Genomic DNA, 21,440 nt, shown 5'->3' with positions numbered 1-21,440 from the left:
CCTGGTTGACACTAGGCATCAGCGTGGGGCAAGAGATTTCAAAAGACACAAGAGCCTTAGTCTGGCACAGGTACCACAGATGCTACGCTACTCTTAAGATCCCTACATCCCAACAAGTTCCATTCCAATCAGTTCAGTTCAGTCGCTCAGTCGTGTCCGACTCCCTGCGACCCCATGAATCACAGCACGCCAGGCCTCCCTGTCCATCACCAACTCCCAGAGTCCACCCAAACCCATATCCATTGAGTCGGCGATGCCATCCCACAATCTCATCCTCTGTCGTCCCCTTCTCCTCCTGCCCTCAATCTTTCCCAGCATCAGGGTCTTTTCCAATGAGTCAGCTCTTTGCATGAGGTGGCTAAAGTACTGGAGTTTCAGCTTCAACATCAGTCCTTCCAAAGAACACCCAGGACTGATCTCCTTTAGGATGGACTGGTTGGATCTCCTTGCAGTCCAAGGGACTCTTCCGTTCCAACAGCACATTTTAAAGTCCAATTTGTTCTTAAGTCCCAGAGTTAGCCTAGGTACCCAACTAACACAATCGGCTATACAGTACTGTACCGCAGTGAGTTTACAGTATTACTATTGGAAAAAGAAAGGGCACCCACTGCACCATTCATACCTAGAGAAATCCATGGACAGAAGATCCTGGCAGGTGACAGTCCACGGGGTCACAAAAGAGTTGGACATGACTGAGCAACTAACACTTTGACTTCACACAAATAATACACAAAAAATATGTATACCTAAATACATAAAAAAACATATACCTATGGCTGATTCATGTTGACGTGTGGCAAAAACCAACACAACATTGTAAAGCAATTATCCTTCCATTGAAAATAAATAAATGTATTAAAAGAAATATAAAAAGATAAAGGGAATTTTTTAATCTTACAATACAGAACCTTGAGAAGTACAACAGCTGGCACTGGGTGAACAGGCAAATTACCAACTGGAAGAGTAAGAGGCAGAGATGGTGGAGCTGAAGAATCACCAGCAATAGAGGGCAGCGAACAAGCTGTACTTCACTCATGTCTGACACTGATCGCAAAGGTTCCGGTTCCTTGCTGGAACCAGACACATGTCCACATCTTTGAAAGTTTGCTCGTAGGGCACTTACTGTACAGAATCAAAGTATGGAAGGTAACACTAGGCTATGACTCATGAATCTACATTAATGGGAAAATCCTAGTGAACCTATTATAGTATGAAGTGGGTATATTATTCTACTCCGTCATTACCAGGAGTCCTAAAATAAATTAAGTTGAACCAAAGGGCAGAAGAATCTCTGTCAGAACAGCGTCCTCTTGCTTTTATCACTGTCCACCTGCTCCCCACCTCTCTAGACCTGTAATGCTTTTCTATAAAACAAAGGGGCTGAGCTATTTCCTCTCTAAAATATCATGTGTCTCAATGATGATGACAATAAACTCTAGTACAGAAGAATTCGCATGTCCCAAATTATTAACTTATTTGCCAAAATGGGTCCAAATAAGTGAATAAATAAGTGTTGCTGATTAGAATTATCATGCAACATGAAGAAAAATCAAAGCTGCACCTTCAGTCAATTGGGAGGCTAAAAGGAAGCACAAGGTGAGTTAAAATTACCTAAGACCACCTACGAAAGATAGAGCATCTATTAAAGGGCAAGATCAGTGTCTGAACCTTGTTACTTCTTTTGGTGCCAACTGAAATAGGCCAGCCAAGGTGCCATCCAGTGAAATAAGGACATTCAACATAGACACTGCCTTAAGATTTACTCCCTCCATTTTAATATTGGATCACTTACTAACTTAAGCCTAACATGTCTTAGGGATCATTATGAAGCATGGCGGAGAGGAAAAATTCCTTACGCTAAATCAGGATTCAACTTTGTGATGACTCAAACATGGGCTTTGCGATTGTTCCCAAATTCTTACCTGAGAAATGAACATAGTTATTCAAAGCTTATTGAATTCTTCATTAAATACAGAAGCTCTTTTGCAAATTAAACACGTCTAACAACTTACCTCACTTATTCACACAGGTTTATTCCATTTATAACACAGCTGTGAAGCAGACAACGTTAAAATCCAAACCATCTTTTTTGGCAAAACTCTCTCTTACTTGGAATTAATGAAAAGTGTCACAGGTGATTATAATAGACTCATTATAATAGACACCCAAAGTCCACCAGGACTTCTCACTTCCCCCAGGCACTCAAATTTCAAAGACCTTCTGTACAAGAATTGTATATTTCCTGTAAGTTGTGAGGAGAGCCAAAGGGCAAACAAATAAACAGGACTCAAGAGCCACGAGGGGGCCATTCCCCAAAGGTGCATCCTGTATTAACGATGCGCACAGCCAGCCTGGCCCGGGAGAGGAAGGGCACTCTGAAATGAACACACACGACGGATGAAAATTATTTTTGCAGAGATTTGCTTTTTCAATTACAAATAAATGAGAACTGCGAAAGAGACTCAAGAATCTGCTTATGACTCTTTTACAAATTCATTATGCTCATTTGTTATAATCAGCACTTATTTGCATACAAAGTCCTGGGAATTTGTTCCTTCATGAGAAAAAGATAATTCCCTTAAAAACCCCGTGTAGCTCATATCACCCCAAATTCTCTACTATAATACAAAAGAAGATTTGCAATTTGAACCTACTGGAAAACTATCAACAGGCAAATTCCACTTAGAATGCTTTTCTAAGATATATACATATATATATACATATATATACATATATATATATATATGCATAATACAAATTTTAGAAAAAAAATAGATAAAGTAACTGAGGTGCAGATGTTTTCTTTTCCATAAAGTCCCCTAAATGTCATAGTGGTCTTTTCGTTGGTAAGTAAAATGCATGAAACTTTGCTAATAATGCAAGTAGCCAAACATTCAGATTCCAGCCTGTAACACCACAGATGTTGGGATACACACACATGGATGATGATCAAAGAACTCAATGTCTCAGTTAGGTAATCAAGGCTTTCCATGATTTAGGGACTGACTTGAAAGATATTGATTATTTTGAGAGATCTGGAGGGATCTTAGCTCAGAATTCCATCAAGACTAGACAGGACAAAATAAAGTAGAGAACAAAGGAAATCCAATTTCATACTTTGCAGCTGCTCTCCCCAAATTGTCATCACACTTAGAAAAGATCATTATAGAGATAAGTTAATTTTAAAAACAAAATTGGCTAAATATTTTGAGTTCTAGAAATGAGAAAGAACAACTGCCTTTTTTTCACAATTTTGTCAGATTTTACTTGCAGCATTAAAAGCAGAAATTCTAGAACTTAGCTTTCTTCTAGAGTAGGGGTCAGTAAACTGGGCCACCTGCTCGTTTTTGAAAATAAAGCTTAACTGGAACACAGCCACCCCATTCATTTACACATTACAGCTGCTTTCATGTCACGAAAGCAGAGTGGAGTAGCTATGGTAGAAACTGTAGGGCTGGCAAAGTCTCAAATATTTACTGTCTAGTCCTTTAAGAAGATGTTTGCTGACCCCTGTCTAGGCTAGAGTCTTGGATGAACATACTTCACCAGTGACTCAGTTCCTACTATCAGATGAAAGTGTGATTCAAGCCTAAAAGATGCTACAAAGATTAATCAGGCTCTTTTGAGCCTGCAACAATATTATCAGTAAAGAAGAATGTCACAAGGGAATGTTTTAAGATTGGGAAACAAGATAATTTTTTTTAAAAAACCTCTTATCACATACTTTGTATTCTGACTGCCTGAGAATAGACTTAGGTTTGATATCAACATAGCACCTCCAGCTTAAAAACTCTGGACAAGCCAGTAACAGAATATTAGGTTCATTTTTCATACTTCTATAAACTCAAGGCAGGTAATCTCACACACATACAACAGACAAGTTCACCAAAGAACACACTTTCTGTTAAGTGCAAAGTTTTTATAAAGAACAAAGTGACTTTTTATAGTCAGGAAGATCATGTATCAACTGAAATAGGAGGTGCAGTTTAGTCAAGACTGATTAAACAGCACAAGCAAGAGCGACTCTTAGCACTAAGAAAAAAGCAGAAAGGAGCTCTAAAAACACATGCTTAAGGGTGGACAAGAAAAAAGTTGTGGGTTGAAAAAAATCAAGTAGGAAGGCGCAAAGCAAGCAAAGATAGAGACGTGCTGGTATGAAACATGATAGAAACTATTGGGTTGGCCCAAAAGTTCATTCAGTTAGTCAATCCGTTATTCAATCAAGTTCTTGATGAAAACTGAAAATATGTCTTTTATTTTTACTTAAAACCAAACGAACTTTTGGACCAACCCAAGAAAATGACAACCCACCCATTCCTGCCTGGAGAATCCCATGGACAGAGGAGCCAGGTGGGCTACAGTCCACAGAGTCGCAATAGTCAGACAGGACTTAGCAACTAAACCACCATCAACGAATTGATGATTAAACAAAGAAAAAGAGGCTGTGTTTAGCAAGTGACTTTAAATAGTGTGTGTGTGTGTTTTTAATGTATGATGAGAAATACTGCCTTGGCACTGATTAACCAGGACTCCTAGGGTCTCATTGAACTAGTACCTGAATCTGGCTTGGAGAAGTACCATGAAGAAGGACCTGTACACTGCAACTCAAAGAGATGCAAGCTCAAATTTGTTGCTACAGGCTTAGAGGAGCAGATGTCTTCTCACCTGTGGCCAAATTTTTTTCCGGGTGAAAAATAAACGGCTTCAGGAAGACTGACAAATACTGAGTCCCTTGGATAGCAAGGAGAACAAAGCAGTCAATCCTAAAGGAAATCAACCCTGAATATTCACTGGAAGGACTGATGCTGAAGCTAAAGCTCCAGTACTTTCGCCACCTGTTGTGAAGAGCTGACTCACTGGAAAAGACCCTGATACTGGGAAAGACTGAAGGCAGGAGGAGAAGGGGATGACAGAGGTTGAGACGGCTGGATGGCATCACTGACTCGACGGACATGAGTTTGAGCAAGCTCCGGGAGATGGTGAAGCACAGGGAAGCCTGGCGTGCTACAGTCTGTGGGTCAATAAGAGTCAGACACAACTGAGCAACTGAATAACACAGGTCAGACCCACCCAATCAAGAGCAGAATTCAGCAAGGCAGAGCCAGCAACAGGGATGGTTCCAAGTCAGGCCCTGCAGGTACACAGTGAGGGTGTCTGAGCTCACAGAGGGCCCTGGAATGTATAAAATGTTGAGATCTCAAAGAAATTAAAGACAGCCTGCAAAATGCAAAAAGACCTCCAGATTTTAATGAATAAGTGTTTAACTGTTGCTACAGATTGAATATTTGTTTCCTCCCCTCACCCAAAATCCACATGTTGAAATCCAGTCCCCAAAGTGATAGTGTCTGGAGGTGGGGTCTTTTCGAGGTATTAGGTCTTGGAGGCAGAGCCCTGATGAGTGGGATTAACGCTCTTATAAAACAGGTCCCAAAGAGCTCCTTGTCCCTTCCAGACACAAGTCTGCTGGCATCTTGATCCTGGACTTCCCAGCCTCCAAATCAAAGTGAAATTAATACTTATTGCTGAAGCCCAAATGGACTCAGAGAAACACATCCACAGTAATACTTATGCCAATGAGCACCTACACTTCAGCACAGCAAGATTTAGTTATGTAAATCATATTAATTTGGGATGCTAGTGTTTTCATATTTACTATGACATGGAATAAGCCTTCCATAATTAAGGGATGCTAGAACTTGGTGGAATGGTGGTATGTGACTAGAAAAAGGTAATGAAGGAGCCTAAAGGAAGTGTAATCGTAGGTAAAAGTGCTTAAAAGGGATGAAAAAGCACAATGGCAATGTGGCCTGTGTTTATAAACAATATTTGTTATTGTTCTAACAATGATACTGTCTGATATTATGGTGTCAGAGTCATCCAGTGCCCTCCTGTTTGACAGAGGCCCCCAGACATGCTTGTTTTAGGACATCATGCTCTACCACGGACTGCGAACCACCCAGGACAACACACCGCTCCTTCCTTCTGAGTTCAGGAGAACACTTCCGTGACTGAACTTGGTTTTACTAATCCTCTGGTTTATGCAATGGGAATGTCCCATGGTAGAATAAACACTGGGAAGTGTAATGGCCAACTCAACCTGAAGCAGATCTTTTTTAACGGTTCTGCTGAAGGGACTTCCCATTTAAATTCACACAGTCGACTAGAGCAGCAACAGTCACTGACATTCGGAAATAAATTTGAGTTACAAAATCCTTATCTGGCACACACAGCAGCAGCACATGATGAAAACACCTTTTATTTTAAAATATGATGTAACTGTTTTCACACCAAATCAAGAAATTAAGGTCACAACAGAGGCTGCTCTGAAGGGCACACGTGGTCACCTTCTCCAGGTAATAGACACCAGGTGTGAACGTGGTCCTTATAAACAATAGCTATACTTAGAGTGTGCAGAGAAAGTCACGCCTATAGCTTAAATGAGAATTCTGACAATATGACTATAGGCGACCATCTAAAATGTATTTAATAGAATACTGACCAGCATGAAACCATTTGCTCACTATCCTAGATCTGGAATAATTAAATGTTTGAACTGAAAAAAAAAATCATAAGCAACTGAGAACAAGACAGAGGAAGCCTCGACTGTGGGGCTATAGATCAGTCCACGCCTAAGGCAGCTTCATGGTGGCCCAGATGCAAAGAGATTCACAATTTCTCTGATCACTAATGTTGCTTTTCCAGGCAACAGTGGGGCACTGCTAAAGAGACCACAAAAATGCTAACTATTTCCCAAATCCTCTGCAATACATTTATCCCCTGCTTCTCATAACACAAACTCCACCGATTCTTTTACGTTACATCTGGGCCATGTGAAGTGGCAAAGGATTTCTTCAGCCACACTCATGTACCTCGCTCCTATCACTGTCTTATACACTGAAAGAGATACAACTTCAGACACATTGCTTAAATCTGACTGAGGGGCGATTCCATCAAAGGCAGGCTTAAGTGCTGGCCCAGGAAGTTCATGAGCCACATCAAAGCTGGTTCCCAACCACAGATACCTCTGAAGGATCAGCATCCATGATACAGTTGCAGCTTCACATCAGTCTCGACAGCCTGACGGCACAGGGAACACACACCCCCTGGACAATCTGGTACTCAAATAACTGCTTCCGTAGTTGAATGAAGACATGGTAACATTTATGTTTTCCCAATCTCAGACTAAATGAAAACATCTCAGAAACCCCTTGCACATATGAAGTCAGGATCCATATCCTTTAGAGTCCATTGGAGCCCCCTTTTCACACGGAAGACTCCTGGATCAACAGCCTCCCAGATCCAGTGGCCAGTACTTTCTATGCTGACAACTTTAATCCAAGTAAGAATCCAACATTCAGAAATCCAGATGACTTTTATAAGGTGACACAAAATGACAGAGAAGACGGGGCAACTTTGCTCCACAGTCACAGAGCTCAAAAGCCCAGAGACTCAGAGGTAGAAAAATGCATTTTGAAAAAGATCCCTCTCTTCAGATTTTGCCAAGTTACAAGTATCTATATAAGCTTGTATCTAGATGCAGGGATGTGAGTTGACCCAAAGCACAGCACCGTTCCTTTCACAGTGAGCTGCACTTAACAGAGTTTGAACTAAATCAGCCATTACTGAAATAATAACCTGGGTTTGTCTAAACCTAGAAATCCTCTAAGTTTACTAGTTTGCAGGTTAGCCCCTGGCACATGAATTTCTTTCTCTCCCTCCCAAGTAACACCTTTATGCACTGTGGATTTGGGAAACTTGGTGTATTCAGTTAGTTACCAGTCTAACTCCCCACAGCCATCTTGCAAGCCCCAGTTTTAACCTATTAATATTAATGGGATTCCCTGGTGGCCCAGATGGTAAAGAATCTGCCTGCAATGCAGGAGACCAGGGTTTGATCCCTGGGTCAGGAAGATGCCCTGGAGAAGGGCATGGCAACCCACTCCAGCATTCTTGCCTGGAGAATCCCATGAACAGAGGAGCCTGGCAGGCTACAGTCCATGGGATTGCAAAGAGCCGGACCCGACTGAGTGACTAATTATTATTATTATTAATTACTGTTAATAGGGTTGTCTTCTGGTTCCTGTGACCTAGGCTCTCTCCCTTCCAAAGGTCTTTATGGGGAGTCTTTAGTTCTTGTCAACACGGTCGAGACTGTCCTCTAAAGGGACTGATAAGTCTATACTCAAAACAGGAACAAATCTTGTTGATAAAGCCTCCTTCAAATACCTTTGGGGGGACTTCCCTGATGGTTCAGTGTAAGACTCCATGCTTCCACTGTAGAGGACAGGGGTTAGATCCCTGATCCAGGAACTAAGATTCCACATGTCGTGCAAAAACAAACGAATGAACAAAAAAACACACAAAACCTTTGAGTATGATGGGGCTCTACCATGAAGCCTTTCCCAGTAATTCTAGAAAATTCTAGGGAAAAAATTCTAGAAAAAGCTATTCCCTTTGCTTTTTGAGAGTGCTCTTCACACCTTTGTCTCTGTCTGTACATTTACTGACATCATTCAACACATCAGTACCTTGCTACTGGACTCCAGGTTTGTTCTGACTCCAGGAAGATAAGCACAAGTTCAAGCTTTGCACACACAGCTCTGAGTCCTGGTACTTCGGGATTATTCGATGTATTTATGCACTCTGATCTCAGTTTCTTCTCCTCTCTCTTCTTTTCTGGTCTTCCCTCCCTTGGTCTTTTCTCTATTTTTACCTTTCCCACCCAGCAAGTTTTCTCTCTTTTGTTTTTTTTCCAAGTGAGACAAACAGTAAAGACCAAGGAGATTCTCTTTCTAGAGGGGGAAGAATGTAACTTTCTAAGTGCACGTGGCAACTCCATGGACTTTAACTCACGCTCCTCTGTCCACGGGGTTTTCCAGGCAAGAATCCTGGAGTGGCTCGCCATTTCCTATTCCAGGGGATCTTCCCTACCCAGGGATTGAACTTATGTCTCTTGCATTGGCAGGTGGATTCTTTTACCATTGAACCACCTGGGGAAGCCCCAACTTTCTATGTAGAACCTAGTAATTTTTAAAGGCCTATAAAATTACAAGTTTGTCCTTAATCTTGGGATCTCAGATATTAAATTGCTGAGGTGAGAGTGTTTATAAAAGAAATAAAATTAATAAGGGAGGCAAGGTAGCATTTATAGATTTGTGTTAGTTTATATACAAATATTATTTAGTTGGCGTTTATATTTAGCATTTATAAAATGTCTGTTAACCATTAGAAGAGTGAAACCAATCAGTGTTACTCAAATAGCTCCACTGAGACAAAACAGCATAAGGATAAAATGAACTCCATCTTCAAAATCAGTTAAAAAATAATTTTTTAAATTTTAATTTAAAAATAATTTTAATGCTAAAATATTAAAATGTTAAATAACTTATATATAATATATTTGACATCCACTAAAAGAAAAAGTCTTAATTACCTTTTTAAAAACTGTAATGACAGTATTTTGCACATAAATGTACATATATATTCAATGCCTAAACACCTATCAAGGCCCCTACACATTAAAACATAACTTTAGGATCTGTATATATATAACAGCAGTGTGCTTGTGGGTAACTCATAGACCCTTTGGTCATCAGTTCCCTCACCCCTAAAAGGGAGAACTGAAAGACAGGGCTTCCAGGATTCAATGTCAGACCTCAGCTCAGCAGAAGTTACTGGCTAGAATGTATGTCCCCAGACATCCATGGATACCATACTCCTAAGTCATTATGTGTTTCCTGATACTGGACAGCTCTTTGATGTTTTATTCACGTTTCTGACTTGATATAATTTTTACCTGTCCTCACAAAGCAAATCAAACAAAACTGACATTATACAAAATTTGGTCTGAAGTTAAAGCAAGGTCACTCAGAAGTATAAATCCAATTATTCTGGCATGAGTTAAATTACCAGTTTGGAAGAAAAAAAATAGCATAACATTGGACCAGCCTTTCACCTACTTATTCTGTCCTCCAGACCTTGTGATATATAATACATACTGATACATTCTTACCAAAAGGGCATATATTGAAATATTTAACATTGAGATTCTTACTGAAGAAAACGTTATCATCCAATATTTGAGAGCCTGAACTATCAAAGAGGAACCTTAAACTCTGTGTTACAGTTTACAGTGTAAGGATATATTTGCAAGGAAATGGACTGCAAGGAGATCCAACCAGTCCATCCTAAAGGAGATCAGTCCTGGGTGTTCTTTGGAAGGACTGATGCTAAAGCTGAAACTCCAGGACTTTGGCCACCTCATATGAAGAGCTGACTTATTGGAAAATACCCTGATTCTGGGAGGGATTGGAGGCAGGACGAGAAGGGGACGACAGAGGATGAGATGGCTGGATGGCATCACCGATTCAATGGACATGAGTTTGAGTGAACTCCGGGAGTTGGTGATGGACAGGGAGGCCTGGAGTGCTGCAATTCACGGGGTCGCAAAGAGTTGAACACAACTGAGCAACTGAACTGAACTGAACTGAATGTTACCTGACTTTACATAATATGAAGCACATATGGCATGGAGAAACCGTGTCTGATAAACACTTTGGCAACAGGCCCAGTGCTTGGTTTTCTGCCAGCAGGGGATGACTATGCATTGAGGACATGTAAGCGGCACAGTGCTGGAGACAGACCTGGGCTGGTAGCAGAGAGCTTCCATTACCGCCTAGTAAGGAGACAGCATCACACACATACAAGACAAGACCATCAACGAGAAGATAGTATGATAGGATATAGTCCACGAATACATGTTATAACAAAGATCTGGATAAGAGCCAGGAGGGGAGTTAACAGTAACTATCACTCCTTTTTGAGGGACTACTCCAGGGCAGACCAATCCTCATAGCAACAGGAGGTAGATACAGTTCATATCAAATTAGGCACAAAGTAACTGAAGCTAAGAAGGATGGAGAAACTGACCCAAGTCAGTGTAGATATAAATAAGGCAATGTAAATAAATAAGGCAAAGATTTAGGTCCAGGTGGGTCTATCACTACTCCCTCTTACCATCTATTGCAGGACTCTGGTGGAGACAGTAGGGTACAGGTGTTCCAGAATGTTCTATTTCCCTTCACATACAAGATCCAGTCTTATACTCAGATTTTAAGGAAAAGGGCAAACTTCTGGGCATAAAAGGGCTTATAAACACATCATTTCACTGTGCTGGCCAAAAAGTTCATTCAGGTTTTCCCATATGACATTGCTGCAAAATCTGAACAAAGTCTTTAGCCTACCCAGTATTAGCACCTTTGGTGGCTCAGATGGTAAAGAATCTGCCTGCAATGCAGGAGACCCAAGGTCAATCCCTGGGTCAAGGAAATCCCCTGGAGAAGGAAATTGCAGCCCACTCCAGTATTCTTACCTGAAGAATCCCATGAAAAAAGGAGCCTGGTGGGCTACCGTCCATGGGGTCTCAAAGAGTCAGATGTAACTGCGCACGTGCGTGTGCGAGCGCACACACACACACACAAACTACAAATTCAGTGTGGTGGTGGTGGTTTAGTCACTCAGTCATGTCCAACTCTTTGCAACCCCATGGACTGTAGCCCTCCAGGCTCCTCTGTCTTGGGATTATCCAGGCAAGAACATTGGAGTGGGTTGCCATTTCCTTCTCCAACAAAATCAGTGTAATTGATAGTAATTGCCAAAACATCAAGAATCTTTCCACTCTAAGGAGCAGTCTGAGAAGCCAGCGCCTTACTGTGGTTTCACTCCTCTCTCTGCCACTGAAGAAACCAAACAGAACATGAGGGAATGGGGTGTCTTCTCGGAGATAACCACCTTCCCTTAAAATACAGCGCACCTCATATTTTGTAGGGAGATCACAGTACAATTCAATATTTCAGTTGAGTCCTCTGATTTAATTCTTTAAGCTTAAATTTGAGTCTCAGGAATTCCAATGTTTGCACGCTGAATCATTGGACAAGTTTTGCAGCCTGGCACCCAAGTCCCCATCTCCTGGTCGCCAACGGGTCTGGGGTCTTGGTGTTTTTTTTGGTAAATTGACCCACAGGATCAATTCCCACCCACTGCAGCCAAAGGGGCTGAAGGAGAGGCAATGAGACACTGGTAGCCCGCAGTCTCACAGGCAGACACAGGGACCTCTGTGCACACTGGCCCCACTCCAGCCCCCGAACAGACATAGCTTCCGACTCCTGTTCTATTTCCAATAGTTAATGCATGGCACTTACTTAAAGAGGTCAAGAGAAGTGACCCAAATTGGAAGCAACAAATTAAGTTTTTCCATTGACTGGAATGCTTCTGGCAAGTGAAGAGCATAGACTGTGGCCCAGAAAGGGTTGGTCTCAGAGGCTGTGTGAGCTGGGGTTTAAGGCTCTTGTACATCAGTCTTCTCATCTGTACAATGGGAGGATAACAACATGTCCCCCTTCAGGTTGCTGTACCCTAAAACGTCAGCATCTGTGAAGCCTGCGGCACTACCTGCTTGGTCTCTGCTAAGCTTGTGTTCAGCACACTAAAAGGCTTTATTTTATAATAACATAATTTTAAAAGAATATAAAATGCTGTAAGATGTCATTTGAAAACCGTATCTTTGTATGGTTTACCTTCCCTGTAATGATGGTTTCATGTTATCAACTTTTAATCAAAACCATAACATCCTAGGCCTTTTTAGAAGCACCTTTGAAACTGCATCAACTATTAACAGTGTCAAATACAGGCCTACAGGTTGAAAGACTGAAAGCAAATGAAAACACCACCACACTCCTGGGTGGCTTTCCCAAAGACCACTCTGCAGTGGTTACCAGTCAAGAGGATTTCACACACGGGGGTAAAAGGGGAGGGGAAATCCAAACTGGAGCAGTTTTGCTTCCTAAGGGAAGCTTCTGTTTTCAACCATTAAAGGCCATTAGCAGATGGATATATGCCAGACACATCTCAATTCCTAACTGGGTCCAAACTGGAATCAGCCTTACATTGCAAAGATCCTGGAAGGAAGGTAACCCAAGCTGTAATTAAGATGATGGCCCTAGCTATCTTAACACATCCTTTAGGACTCTGAGACCTAGGGTCAAGCTGAGTGGGAGGCCAATGGTTATCACCAAATACATGGCCCTCTGTGCATGTAAGAGCGTCGACCTTCTTATCTGGACCCGGGGTCTGGTAACTTAAGGAAAGAAAAAAAGAGGGGAAAAAAAAAATGAAGTGAGAAGACTTTTCATCTATGCTACACGTTCTTTCAGGAGGAGCTAGAATACTGTATAACATTCGGTTAAAGTGAAACGGAAGGTCACTCAGTTGTGTCCAGCTCTTTGCGACCCCATGGATTGTAGCCCACCAGGGTCTCTGCCCATGGACTTCTCCAGGGAAGAAGGTGGGAGTGGGTTGCCATTCCCTTCTCCAGGAGATCTTCCTGACCCAGGGATTGAACTCGGGTCTCCTACATTGCAGGCAGATTCTTTACCGTCTGAGCCATCAGGGAAGCCCAATATTCAGTCAAGTGCTGACTGATAAGTCAGGTGAGAGTGAAGGACTCATGTGGCTTTACTGTCACTACTGTACACATTCCTTTGGCTCAAAGCAGCTAAACTGGCTTCTTACCGGCCTGAACTGAGCAAGCGCTAGACCAGTCGTCCTTTCCTAGCCATTCGCTAGAGAGCTATGTAGTCTTCACCTGAGAAGTTGGGTCCTTAAAACATACTGAAGATAACCAATGTTGGATAGAAAGTAGATGATTAACAGTTTACACTCAGAAAGAAGCTTCCACATATTCTTTGGGAAATCACTGTGGTATCAATATTTAAATATGATTCACAATGAATCACGTTTAAAGAGTCATATCCTTTGCACCACACTTCAGGTATTTATGAGAAATTAGGAGCCAACGTGGTGCTGGAAAATGGGATGGCAAACTGGAGATGGCATGAGGCTCAAGAAGAAAAGGGGACAAAGAAAAGGCGGAACAAGCTCAGATGGGAAACGGCTGGGGCTGCACATCAGCGCATGTGGTTGAGGTTATCAGGGAGCCAGGCGAGCATTTTTACTCCAAGCTTTCATGGATTCCACAGAAACCCATGATCAGAGAGTATCAAATGCTCAACAAAAAATATTAAAGCTTTCTGCACACTGTTCTGAAGCTTGATATTAGTCTCTATTAACACTTGACTACATGTTTCATCAAATAAACCTCAAATTACTCCCAAGATAAACACTGGTAGGTGTTAGTTGAAAGGGAGAGAAGGGATGCTCAAGCTTCTTCGGCGTCTTTGAAGTTTTATTTTGCCTTCAATAAAAACTCAGATAGGCAGCTATGTGAAGTGAGTTGGCTGAAAATGGTGACCACTTGTCCTGGATGAAACTAAGCTGCCGAGGAGAACCAAAGAAATCTGGAATGAGTTTAAGAAGAAGAAAGCGCAATGCTGTTCTGAAAAGAGAAAGCGATTGAAACAGTGGGGAAAAATACAAACGAAAGGCACCTGGACAATAGAATAAGTATAATTCATAAATATATCTCAAGTCACACACCAAGAAAAGTGTTAGGCGAAGTGTCTCAAAGTGCTCAGACCCATCAAAGAGAATGTAACTGAGAAACTCAGAAAAGACAAGACTCCAAATAAGCATTTATAACACGAACGAACCTCTTCACACATGTTTGTACTGGTTTGGTGACACACGCTACTATCATTGTTCAGTTGCTCAGTTGGGTCTGACTCTTTGCAACCCCATGGAACTGCAGCATGCCAGGCTTCCCTGTCCATCACCATCTCCCAGAGTTTGCTCAGATTCATATCCATTGAGCTGGTGAGGCTATCTAACCATCTCATCCTCTGCCATCCTCTTCTCCTTCTGCCCTGGCCAGGTTACAGAAGCCTCATTTAAACACCTGTCTCTAGAGGTCTACACGGTAATGCCTTCAACCCCAAGCCCATATTTAGGCAGTTTTCCTTCTTCAAAATGAAAAGCGTCCAAGTCAGTAATGTTAAAAACAGATCTTTAATCTGTGCTTTAATTCAGAAATGCATTCCTGATGCGCTCAAGGAAGGTTCTTTGCTTCCCTCTCAGAAAGCCTTATCAGTCTTGCTTACAACACCTCCAGAAAGAATTTGCGGTTGTTTACTGCAAGGTGAGCTGGAAAATTCCATCAACAAACTTTAAAAGGTATACAGAAAAATTCCAGCTCTTGAAAATATCAGGATTTACACAGTGGCTTGTTTGATATGAAGACCTGATATATTTACAAGACTTTCTGTTAATAGTTTTTTCTTAAGATGGATCTAATTAGAAGTGTGCTTTACCCAGTATATTTGACTTACTCAACATCTAGATATTAGGGTCTACAAAGATGATATAAATAACAATGACATGAAAACTAAACTCTTAGGACATGGTCTCAGGATATATTCAGTAGCCATTTAACTACTTAAGAGAATATCAACAGAGCATGAATACTATAATTCTCATCTATCAGCCAGAAAATTAGTTCTCCAAATGACTTGCCCAAGGGACTCACAAATGTATCACTGGTTTAAATTCATGTAATAACAAATGTTTAAAATGTACAAAATAATCATTCTTGTATTTCTCCCTCAAGGCAGATAGATAAGTCTCTAAGACTAATACATTGATTTGTGTTGAACAATATTTCTGAGACAACTATTGCCTAAGTTGTAGAAGAACAGCAGTCAAGTGGACAGGGTTTCTATGTCCAACGAGTTTCCCTATGGGGTTGAAAAATAATCATTTGTCAGTCAGCTGGTAGACAACACGTAGTACAAATCAAACTAGAAGGTGAAGGTTAGAAGAACAATATGAGATTAGTTACCAAACTTGCCATGAAGTCATTGAGATTTCTTTTTAAAGTCATGTTCACGAATCTCTGTAAGCTATTTGCAATACAGAAGTCAAGAGAAACCAGCACTTTAGAGAAAAAAGGATTAGACACATAAGGAAATATAATTCCTATGACAAAACATTGAATACTAATAGAAAAATGATCTGTTACTAACTTTAGCACTGCAAACTTACCCAATCCAAGAAACTCTAGAATTAAGATTTTCCAAAGCACCTTTTATCAAAATGAACTTTGTGCAGAGATACTCCTTAGTCCCAGGTCAGAGTCATTTCCACACCCCTCCCATTGTGTTCCTAGAGATTCCAACTCTCTCTAGAACAAAGGACAAGCATCATTCATTCCTGAATTCAGGAAGCAACTTCCCAAGAATAAAGATTTGAAGGATCCTACAAAGCATTAAGTGCTTTTCTGAGACTTTCAAAGAAAGAACAAGAGAAATTCTTCCCTTTTATTTCTCAGGCTGAGCAGACTGTCTTAAAGTGGTCAGGGGGCACCAGCTGGGAACCCCTCCCCTGTTAGATCCCTCAGATACTGAAGAGGCCGCTCTGCTTGAGACCTAAAGCATATTCATATGTGTTCTGAGAACTAACTAGGCTTGAAGGCTTTCCCTTCAGTTTATAATCCCAAAGTACTATGTTCTTAATAAAAATGTAAGATATGTAAATGACTTCTCTACCGAGAGATTAAGACCTTTGAATTAAATGAAACCAATGCTGGATTCTATATTCTCAAAAGTGATAGTTACATAAAACTCTTTAAATAATAGCCTACCAACTCAGAATATCCCACATGGATGGCTTAGTCAAGTAGAAAAGATGGATCTACCAACAGCAGAACAGAGAGAGGACAGAGGTAATGATTGATCCATGCTGCTAATTCAATAAGTATCTAATATCTCTATGTGGATACAGACCAACGCTTTTGTCTCACTGTAATTACTGGTGTACCTGTTTGCCTTCACCAACTGTAAACTCCTTAAAAACAAGGTTAACAGGTCTCTGCGTCTCTCAGCTCACCCAATAAACAAATATTAACTCTACAAGATTTTAATGTGGTTTGTATTTTCCTACACTGCATTTAACAGAGTAGCAAACTCCCACGTCGGCTGCTCATTTGAACTGCTTTTAAAAAGCTTAGTCTTAAAAATATGCTTACCAAAACCACTGCCTGTTTTATTTTGTTTTTTAGAAAACCATTGATATTAAAATAAAGACTGAATTCATTACCAAGTAATACCTGTACCTTTTAACTATATAAAATAAATTTTTAAGCTTACGTCTTCAAATGTGTGCGTGTACGTCATGTGCACCCAACCTGATAATGCATTTATAGAACAGAAATAGAACTGTCTTCACAAAAAATTGAAGGGGAGTGACGTAGGTATCCACAACAGCAGGAGGCCCACACAGAATGCTTCCTGGAGCTGGGGGATGGTGGGACTTGAATATCTAAGCCAACCATGCCTTGGGCTTCCTTACTGCAGCCACAGCAACTTTTCTGTTTCTATTCCTCAACTTTAAAACCAAAATGACATCTTTATCTTAGCAAGCCACATTAAGATGATTTTTTTTAAATAAATCAAGGAAAATATTGCTTAGTAAATTCTTCTTGGAAATACACATCCAAAAGTCTATCAGTCATCCAGTTACTCATTTGTGTCATAAACCGCTGCTCAACCATCAATACCATGTCATTCCGGCTAATTACATATTCCAAGTACATAATCTACAACCTCAAGGCTTCAAAACAAGAAGTCTGGTATGTGAGAAGCCAGCTGTCAGTATGGTGAGTTAGGGATACTCAACAGCACATAAGATCAAAGATTAACTGCAAAGAGCATCACTGCCCTTTTCATTCCACTACTCAATTTAAATCCAACTCATGGCCCTACAGAGTCGATGATCCCAGGCTGAGCTCTCCCTTCTGATGGCCAGTTCCCTTCAATCCATACGGATGTGCCATCCTATGTGTTAGTAGGGAGGGACATCAGAAAGCAAGGGGGAGATAAAGGAGCCACAGCTGCAGAGAATGCCACTGGCTAATTCACAAACTGAACTCATTGAAAATGAGACCGTACAAGTCTACAGCCATCTTGTAGAATGCACCCCATTTCATCTAAAATGAGACCATTTTAAGACAAAGTATTGATTTACTAGTAAAGTAGCACGTGTTTATGGTATTAACCATGTAGATGGTATGAGATGCCCAATAGCCAGCCCAACACAGCTCAAAGATAAAGACAATCAAGACCCAGAAATCACTTCACCTATAACTGCACATTGAATATGTTTTTTAAAAGTAGACAATTAAAATAAAAATGTTGCAAGTAAAATATCAATATCTAGAAATGTTTCAGAATAAGTTGTATTACCAGATTAGACTTGCTTTTAACTGGAACCTTACATTATTATTTCTTAACTACAGGTTATTTTAAAAATCAACTTCCTATGATTGTCAAAAACTACAAACTTTTTTTATTTAATAAGAATCCTATCATTAAGAATGAGGTTACTGTCCTGTGAGAGATCTCAGGGCTGAGAAGAAAATATTCATCTCTAAGAATTTTAGTTCACACTGAAGCTAAAAACACTCAGGGATGAGACAATGAAAGTTGAACACTGACCATCAAAGAGTACCTGTAAATGGTGGGGGTAAGGGGTGGATGAGGAGTAAATCACAACCGTTTAAATTGTGTTCACCCCAACCAACCCAAAGGAAACACTGTGATTATCTGCTAAAAGTTTGTTACAAGCTGGTTCCGGGATGTGAAAGTACAGCAAAGGTCAGTACTCTGAAATATGCCTTTATCTGCACAGCAAGATGTCACATGGCCGTAAAACATGACCTCTTATGCCTTCAGTCCTTACTGGACCATAGGTTTCGTGCTAGAAACTGACATCCAAAGATGAACGAAGCAAAGCCTTGTGCTGGAGAAAATCATTTAGAGTAAGAGGTCACAGCATAAAATCAGGGCTGTGTGCTCAGTCATATCTGATTCTTTGCTACCCCATGGACTGTATGTAGCCTGCCAGGCTCCTCTGCCCATTAAATTCATATTTACTTCATTAAGTTTATAATCTATTAGTGTTAAAATCATTATGCTCATCTGGGGGCCTAATACTCCCGACCTCACAAAGTCTGTTATAAAAATTCAGTGGTTAAGATGCTCAATATGACCGGTTCATGGCAGACCCGTGACATTCAAGCACTTGAAAGAACGCATGAGAAGTACAGCTACAATCTGCCCCAATGTTCACTTGCTGTGGTTTCTGTCTGAAAAGACCTCACAGGGTAATACTGCTGTTTCCCAAATAACACAATTTCATTATTTGACACCCTACCTTAGGAGGAAGTCTGGATGCATGAGCCATTAATACTAATTACTCCATAAAGTCACAGGCCTGCACAACAATTACCACTAAGGTTGGTGCTTGGAAACAGAATAATTACACTAATTGGAGTTCATCAGGTATTCATCTTCATAGTAAGCACAACTGATGAGGTGAAATTGCATGTCAATACATGGAAGTTATCTCAGCCGCCAAAGGTGACTTTCAGAGGATGTGTGCCCTCCATGAAATATATGGTCCTGTGGACAACCTTGACACCGAGCAAATATGAAGCACTACGTAAGCCCCAGAACTGCTGGACAGCTCTGTCACGGATCATCAAAACTGACGCATCCCTGCCTCCTGGGTCTTTCCATCCAGAGGAATGGAGACATTAAATAATCACATCATGTTTTGATCAATTAAGAGCCAAAAATGCCAAGTGCTCTGAGAGGGATGGGGACAGTCAGGAAAGGAACATCTGAGAAAGTGGCATTTTTAGGTTGAGGAGTACTTGAACAATGGAAAAAAGAATATTCCTGGAAGAACAATGGGAAAGGGGCTGGAGCATTTGGAAGAACTGAAAGGCAGGCCACACGGGTGAGAATGGGGATTAGAGGAGGCTGAAGAGGAAAACAGAAGGTGAACTCGAGGGAACTTACAGATTGGCAAAGGATTCTGATAATTTTATTCTACGTGTAACAGAAAGTCATGATAAAAAAGTGTTCAGCACAGGAATGCCACGCGTGCATTTAGCAGAGTATGACCACAGTAATCGAGGAGAGGGGTGAAAACTTCAACTACGTTCACGACTTAGTGTAGAGAGGAATGGACGGATATGAGGGGCAATGACCAGGGAGATGCCCCAGACCTTTGTTTGCAGGAAGATCCCCGTTTTCTGGAATGAATGGAAGAAGGTGCTATTGATCAGAAACTGAACACCGAAAGAAGACTGCAGACATCGGCTCAAAGACCGATGTTGCATAAATTAAAGAGTTAAAAAAATTCTACAGTAACATTGCAGGTTTTATGAAGAAAATTATTTCCATAAAAGATATGAAACAGTAGCAACTTTCAATTTAGTTTAGGGCCGGTGGCTCATCTAGCTTCACCAAATTGAATTACTATATTCAATTAGACTGTGGCTTAGTGAGGTAATATTTTTATCGCTATAGTTAAACACAACATGACGTGACCTGCAGCTCGAAACAGAAAGGCAATGACTGAATTACTTGAAAGGGCACTTTCAAAAGTCAAGTGCTTTCTGAAAAAGAGCCGCCAGAGTGTTAGGTGAAGATACAGCCACATTCACACTTGTTGAGAATGCCCCCTCAAAGAGTCCCTTCAGTATCACTACTTGTTTTACTTCTTGGAAAGGCCCCAGAATTCATAAGCCTTGATTTTTTCATTATCAAAAACTTCATATGACTGACACTAGCTTCCCTACCCTTACTGTCCCACTGTAGAGAAACCTATCAAAATTCCAACCATTCTTTCCACATTTGCTTTCTGTTAAAACCTGTATCTTCTAATGTCTTCAACCATCCATCCAATAAACACTTGCCCACAGTAAGATTCTTCTGGACCCTGAATCCCTACCAACAAGCATGGATGCTGGTACAGGATTTTAAACTGGCTTAAACATCTGGTCAACCCTTCCATCTACATTAAGAAGGGCTCTTGACCAATGCCACTACTGGTAGGAGTTGTGTTTTTTCTTTTTCTCCCCCCAGAATACCTCTATTTTAATCTACTCAAGAATGGGTGTCCTTTACATGACCTGGACTATGTCAATCCTTCTCTCTTTCTTTATTCCCTTGCTGTATTTAGAAATATGGATAACCAATGGAAAAGGCTTCATGCAGAGGAAAGGCATGATCATGTAGTGCTGGAATGAAAAGGGCTGCACCACATATTAATACCTATTGATTGGCGGCAACTGCCTAGAGCAGTGTTGAGAAAGATTCTGAGGCCTCATCCCACATCTATCCTGAGTACAACAGAGAGAATAGTACCTGCACATACCCTTTGCCATCCCCAGCCCGAGGGAGCCATAGAAATAGGTTTTGAAGTCCACATAGTTTCTACCTTTCCTAGTGATGTGAATCTCAAGGAAATTAACTTCTCTGCATCTCATGTTGTCAAAAGAGAACACTGCTCAGGCTTGCCTCACATGGATTTGCCAGGAGTAAACCACAGGCACGGGAAGGACTGAAGCTGAAGCTCCAGTACTTTGGCTACCTCATGTGAAGAGCTGACTCTCTGGAAGACCCTGATGCTGGGAAAGACTG

General features: G+C 41.0%; 1 protein-coding gene across 4 annotated transcripts in view; it reads right to left on the bottom strand.

The window, feature by feature from the left end:
- Positions 1-21,440, bottom strand: part of BASP1 (brain abundant membrane attached signal protein 1) — a 54,549-nt gene that overhangs the window by 20,766 nt on the left and 12,343 nt on the right. The window contains exon 1 of one of the 4 annotated variants that reach the window (XM_040262481.1): positions 15,994-16,127. The exons of 2 other annotated variants lie outside the window; for them this stretch is intronic. The gene's annotated coding sequence lies outside the window, so the exon portion shown is untranslated. Of the gene's footprint in view, positions 1-15,993; positions 16,128-21,440 lie in introns of those variants that run through there. One more of the 4 variants, XM_040262483.1, reaches the window with a different exon arrangement.

This window comes from Oryx dammah, unplaced genomic scaffold, assembly GCF_014754425.2.
Source record: "Oryx dammah isolate SB20612 unplaced genomic scaffold, SCBI_Odam_1.1 HiC_scaffold_20, whole genome shotgun sequence".
In the NCBI taxonomy this organism is placed as follows: Eukaryota; Metazoa; Chordata; class Mammalia; order Artiodactyla; family Bovidae; genus Oryx; species Oryx dammah.
Note: the sequence above shows the minus strand (reverse complement) of the source record. Positions and strands in the feature narration are given on the sequence as shown.